Here is a 7,346-nt window from a genome sequence, read left to right on the forward strand (position 1 = left end):
CCTAAAGCAAAACAGTGATGATAATCATGCTGTGTAGTTTGTGTAGTGTTGTCAGTGCTGTTTCTAATGCAGAGTCTGTTTAACCGTTTCGACTCGATCTGATCCGCTCTGTGCTCTCGTGCGGCGGTTCGTGTGACACTAACGTGAAACCAGACTTCATTCGCCCCAAAGAACATGTACACTGAATCTTTCTCTATCCCCTATATAGTGCACTAAGTGCCATTCACCATGTAGAAAATAGTAAATGAGTGATCAAGTGACCGGTTTCAGCCGCAGCTGATATAGTGTAGGGGGCGGGGCTTCAGATTCGAGACAGGATTGATTGGACAGAAAATCTGATGAGTCATCAAAATCATTGATCCATATTGGCAGAAGTGAGTAAGTTTTGAATGCTTGCATCTTCTAAATGCAAATTTTGTCATTGTTTTGGAGCACACAAGTTTATAGATAACCTTAAGGCTACATATTCATACAAAAAGCCCCAAAAAAACATATTAAGACTTTAAAGTGATTTATAAACTAAAAGTTAAAATTTACAACATTTAATATTTTTTCACTTGTAATTTAATTATAATCAAGTAATTTACATGTGCTTCAATATGTTTGTCAACAAATCAAAATAAGTGTACATCTTTTAAGCACATTAAAGTAGTATTACTTATTATTATTAACATATTTAAAATTAGCTTTAAAGTAAAACTTTTGATTTTACATCATTACTGAAATAAGAACTAAAATACAATTCAAAACATAACAAAACAAAACATAGCAAACAATTATTCCTAACAAAGTACACTTCTTTAGATAGTTTACCTAAATATGAAAATACAATCATAATTTACTCAGCGTCATGTCGTTCCGAACTCTCTCTCGTCTGAGGAACACAAAAGCTGATATTTTGAAAATGTATCTTTTTTTCTCTCTCTCAATAAAGTAAAGTCAAAGTGTTGTTTTTAATACCACCGACTTTCATTTATGGACAAAACAGTTGCACATTCTTCCAAATGTCTTATTGTATGCTCTGAAGGAGAAAGAAAGACATACAGGTTTGGAATGACAGGATTTGAGAACAGTAAATTAATTTTTATTTTAGGGCCGCTGTGTGCGCACTTGAGGAGAACTGACCTATACATCCACTAAAAGTCAACAAAACACCTTTTGATTCAAATTTGGCTAAACACATAAGATTATTAACCTTTGAGCACAGATTCCACTGGCTTTGAGATTTTGTTTTCTAATACAATGAACTTCACAATGTCCAATATTGTTTGATTCGCACGAAGTTGACAAACCCGAACAGCGTGATGTTGTCACACCTGAGAGTTCATTTTATGAGGCAGTAATTTCCACAGACAAGATGAGCTCTCTCTGTAAACACTGTTGATGCCATGGTTGTAACTGTCACACCTTCATCATAACTAACATAGTATCTATATATAGCCAAGCAGACATCAAAGAAGAACTGACATGTTGCTAGTGAACGCCGGGCATTATTCACCAGCAAACCAAAGAAAATTACAACCAGTGTCCACAGTGAAGAAACATTCTGTCAATGCAACACACACACACACACACACTCACACACACACACACACACACACACACACACACACACACACACACACACACACACACACACCTCTACAGTGATTCACCGCACGGTTGAAAGCTTTGTGTGGTTTATTTGGGTCTGCAACAACTCAACTTTGCGTGCAACAACAGTGAACTTACAGCACACACACTTACAGTTACACCACACAGAAACTACACAATCCTGACCACATCAAGAGGTTAAAATGCTTATTCAGAATATTTTCCCTGTAACTTGCACTTTAACTATAACTCTGGTAAGAAAATGTTGACCTTCTGTTTATTACAAGCAAAACTTGTAGTTGCTCGTCATTGGAAAAACACAGAAATTCCTCATTTTAAACAATAGTTACAGGAATTGTTTGGCTTTGGAGAAACTCACATATATTGTTAAGGGAAAACCTGGAAAGTTTTTCAAAGTATGAAACCCCTTTATATAATTTTTGATGGAAGCTGAACCAAATAGTTTATTTTCTGTGTAACCAGGTATAACATTCACTATGTTATGATATTAATCTACCATGTCTTGACATTTGTATAGTATAGATGTTGTTGTTTGTTTATTTTTTTTATTTTATTTTTTTATTATTTATTTGTTTTTGTATATTATTTTTCTGTGCTTGTTTTAATGTAAATGTTTCTAAAATCAATAAATACAATGTTGGGGGGAAAAAAGCTTATTCAGGACCCTATGGAAACTGCTCCGTTTATTGTTCACTTTGTAATTTTAAATATTTTAAGTTGGTACCACTGCTATTTTATTAAAGGATAATTCCGGTATTTAACACCTTGAGTCTATATTGTAGTTTGTTTTGGATGAACAAGAGCGGTGGACAACATTTTTTTGACAATGGTTCCTCTCTCTCGAGTTTTTGACTATAATAGAATTGGCCATGGACCCATTTAACATTGGAGTCAATGGGCATGTCCGAAAATGTCATTAAAACAGCCAATAATGTTCGTTTACAAAACTGTTAAACTCACCGAGTGGATAGTGGTGTTCGTTGATGATTATAAACAATATATCGTCGCAATATATGATTCCAATCCGTTTATTTTGCTATAGTGGAACTATTTTTTCAGACACTTCACAACTGTGTAACTTCCGCTCAATATTTGAATCTGAAGCGTTAGCACACTCCCGACCACTTGATGGCGATAACCGATGTTTATGTCTCGCGGGACACTCACGGTCACAGTTGAGTTCAACTTCATATTACAAGTAACAATTAATGAAGGTTTTGTTTGTTTATTTGGCTTACTCTCCCGGAGCACAGTTGCTCTGCGCGCTAGCCTTATGAGAAACGGAAGCGAGCAAAAAGACGACATCGACCAAATGTAAACAGCCCCCTTTCCGTTTCCGGTAGCGCATTTATATTAACGAGCACTCAGTCCTTCAACAGAATTCAATGGGATTTTACAAAATGACGAATAAAACACGACAGAAACTGTATTTCGCAACACTTTTTGTTTCTGGAACATCAACTAACATCACTAACCACTCGGTGAGTTGCACAGTTTTGTAAACGAACATTATTGGCTGTTTTAATGACATTTTCGGACATGCACATTGACTCCAATGTTAAATGGGTCCATGGCCAATTCTTTTATAGTCAAAAACTCGAGAGAGGAACCATTGTCAAAAAAATGTTGTCCACCACTCTTGTTCATCCAAAACAAACTATAGACTCAAGGTGTTAAATACCGTAATTATCCTTTAAATTAATGTGTTAATTCACACTCATTTAAAAGAATATTCCGGGTTCGATATAAGTTTAGCTCAATCGGCAGCATTTATCGGCACTTACAATAGAAGTCATTAGGGCCAATTTTTTATTTAAAAGCAGAAATGTGAAGTTTTATTTATTTTATTAAACCATTTATATGATTTTATTTAACTTTGTCTATTATTTGAGCTGTAACGCTGTTTAAATAATATTTGTTACAGCTTTTTTAAGAGGTTATAGTGTTCATGGCAAATCAAATCAAAACTAACTTTAGCTAGACAGTAACTTTATCCTAATGCTGTTGTACAGCCTAAACAATCTGTTACGGTCATTTCTATTATAACTGTAAAGCTGCTTTGAAACAATCCATACGGTTAAAAGCGCTGTATAAATGAAGGTGACTTGACATGCCGTTATGTTTTCATGCCGCACGTCTGCTGTCCGGTTAAAGTCTGTTTAACAAAGCAACAAGATGGACAAAATTGTGCTGTTGTCAGTAATGGAGACACTCTTATTTATTACAATAATTAAAACTATAATGTCTGTTTTCTCCTAACATGTGACTCAACAATGAATAAACTTGTTTTGCACAAAACTCTTGTAGTCCTTTCTTTAAATAATCTTAAAGTATTTTAATTGGATAAATTATTAATTAATTAATTCATTAATGATACTTAATCCTGTAAACTGACACCTCAATGCATTATGCTCTCTTACTTTCATATGAAATTTTTCTTATAAACAGTCTGATAAACTAAATACGAACTCTTGAATTCAGTAACTGAGTATAGTACATATGTTTAAACAATTCAAAGATTATTAATATATGCTATATATACACACATTCACCTGGTACTTTATTAGGTACACCATGCTAATACCGGGCTGGAGACCATGGTGTCTTCAACTGCCTTCATTCTTCATGTCAGAGATTTGCTGGAAACATTCCTCAGAGATTCTGGTCCATATGACAGCATCACACAGATGATGCGAATCTCCGATCTCAAAGCTGCTGTATTAGATTGAGATCTGGTGACTGTGTGATGGGCAGAAGATGGCACACTGTGGTCATGAAGAGATGGACATGGTCACAGCATTACTCGGGTCGATTATGGCGTTTAAACAACGCTTGGTACTAAGAGGCCCAAAAGTGTGCCATGAAAATATCTTCCACACCAGCCTGAACCGCTGATACCAGGCAGGACGAATCCTTGCTTTCTTCTTGTTTACGCCAAACTCTGACCCGACCATCTGAATGTAGCAGCAGAAGTCGAGACTCATCTGAACAGGCAAGTGTTTTTCTATCTTCTATTGTCCAACTTTGGTGAGTACGTGTGAATTGTGTCCTTATTTTGCTGTTCTCATCTGACAGGAGTGTCCCCGGTGTGTGTCTTCTGCTGCTGGAGATCTTCTGCTTCAAGGTTTGGTGTGTTGTGTTTAGAGATGCAAAAACCCCCCTGGTGTGACCACAATTTGCCTCACGCAGTGCAACACACCTCCTCCGCATAGAGTTGATCAGGTTGTTGATGTGGCCTGTGAATGTCGGTCCACTCCTCTTCAGTGGCTGTGCGAAGTTGCTGGATATCGGCAGGACCTGGAACACGCTGTCGTATACGCCGATCCAAAACATCCCAAACATGCTCAACAGGTGACATGTGCGGTGAGTATGCTGACCATGCAAGAACTGGGATGTGTTCAGCTTCCAGAAATTGTGTACAGATCTTTGCAACACGGGGCCGTGCATTATCAGCTGCAACATGAGGTGATGGTCGTGGAGGAATGGCACAACAATGGGCCTCAGAATCTCGTCATGATATCTCTGTGTATTCAAAATGCCATCAATAAAATGCACCTGTGTTCTTTGTCCAGAATATCCGCCTGCCTATACCATAACCCCCCCGCCACCATGGGCCACTCGATCCACAGCGTAGACATCAGCAAACTGCTCACGACGCCACACACGCTGTCTGCCATCTACCCTGTACAGTGAAGACCGGGATTCCTCCGTGAAGAGAACTCCTCTCCAAAGTGCCAGACGCCATCGAATGTGAGCATTTGCCCACTCAAGTCGGTTACGGTGACGAACTGCAGTCAGGTCGAGACCCGGTGAGGACGACGAGCATCAGATGAGCTTCCCTGAGACGGTATGCAAACCAATTCACCTTTGGCTAAGCCCCGCCCCCCTTAGTTACTGTTGCTACCTCCGACAACTTCATCAGGGCTCTGGTTTGGTATCAACATGGCTTATGCTGTGACGACTCTTCCTGCTGAAATTTTATCAAACTTTTATAAAGCAGCAAATAAAGTGTCCGATAGAAGTAGGCAAAAGTGTCTGCAGTGTGCGTTTGAAGGCTTTATTCAAGACAAACGGTGAAACGCAAGCAACAACAAGGCATCCAAATAGAGGCAAAAGTATAACGGTCACAGTCAAAAACTGAACCACCGCATCATATCCTAATGGAGACGGAGGCTGTGACTAACAATATCAGGAGAAACGCTGTTCATGCAAAGCTGGGTAGGTCTCTATTCACTTCTATAATCGTTATTATTTACAAAGCAAACGGACTACGCGAGTATAAAGTTGTATTTATTAGCAGCGTGTGCTAGCGTATCAACAATTAGGGCAGAGAACCGAAATCATAACCTAAACAGCATAAAACTGTCTAACTAGTATATCTTCACAGTAAGGTTAAAAGCTAAATGTATCTTAGAGCAAAAGTGTGTTGTTGATCTTGAGGGGTTTCGCTGACTGAGGACGTCCACACAGTTTAATCCAAAGACGACACTTGTCAGTATTTAACTTCGGTTTTGGGAAGGGGAAAAAACGGACACCCCCCTCCAACCTCTCTGGGAAACGCGTATCTGTGTTACAAATGCCCCAGGCACAACGTTTAACCATATTTTTTATAAAACGACGACGTAATAGCCTGCCGAGACCAAAAATATGAGCCTCCTGCGTTGAAGTCAATGGAGCGCCGTGAAAAAGTGTCGGAGCCTCTGTGGGAGCTCGTTCTTGGCTGCGCTGTGATTGGTCAATCTACATTCTAGGGCGTGGCTTAGCCAAAGGCGAATTGTTGCAGCCGTGGTCCGGGTGGCGGGTCTCAGACGGTCTTGGAGGTGAAGACGCTGGATGTGGAGGTCCTGGGCTGGTGTGGTTACATGCGGTCTGCGGTTGTGAAGCCGGTTGGATGTACGGCCAAATTCTCTAAAAACGCCTTTGGAGACGGCTTATGTTAGAGAAATGAACATGCAGTCAGAATGCCAGTCGCACACTTGCGACATCTGTGGCACTGTGCTGTGTGATAAAGAGGAGTAGACCAACATTCACAGGTCACAACCAACAACTTGATCAAGGCTCAATCCCAATTCACCCCTTGGCCCTAACCCTCCGTTTTGCGCGTTCACGTCTAGCTGTAGGGTGTCCCGATTCTTGGCACACTCCGAACGGAGGGCTACGAGAAAGTTCCTAGAACGCATCGCGAATCATCGGCGAGATGGCTTCACAAACGCTGAAAGAAAGTCACAAATGTAAGTATTTCCTAATATGGTGGTTTTCTTCAAAACAATCATAAAAAAAGAGATCGCTAATTCAGCCGCTAGCATGTTGCCTCGGTAACCAGGCAGAAAGTGTTGCTTGCTTCGCTACTAACGTTAGTTACCTGGTAACGTTAATGAAGCTAAACTAAAGTAAAAAGCATTTGTTCTCACATGTCTTTATAAAGCGTGTGAATCAGTCCGGCATCGCGTGGTTATCGTGTAAACACAACACAGTCAATAACTCAATTATAGCCTAGTATTTCACATTGAAACATTTACTTTCACTTTACACGACCAGCAGCCCATACCACAGAGATTGCCACAGTGGACGACGGCATATTGGTATCGTTGTCATGGAGAAATCCTGTAAAAACTCGTCGCTTCCATAACGTCAGAGCCATCATCGGCGACTGATGACGTATCGGGTTTATGAAGGGTTGTTCCATTTCGTAGGGGAATATTTCAACCCCTCGGCCATTGTAACTCTGTTTT

The sequence above is a fragment of the Phoxinus phoxinus genome, assembly GCF_949152265.1.
Source record: "Phoxinus phoxinus genome assembly, chromosome: 7".
NCBI classification, from domain to species: domain Eukaryota; kingdom Metazoa; phylum Chordata; class Actinopteri; order Cypriniformes; family Leuciscidae; genus Phoxinus; species Phoxinus phoxinus.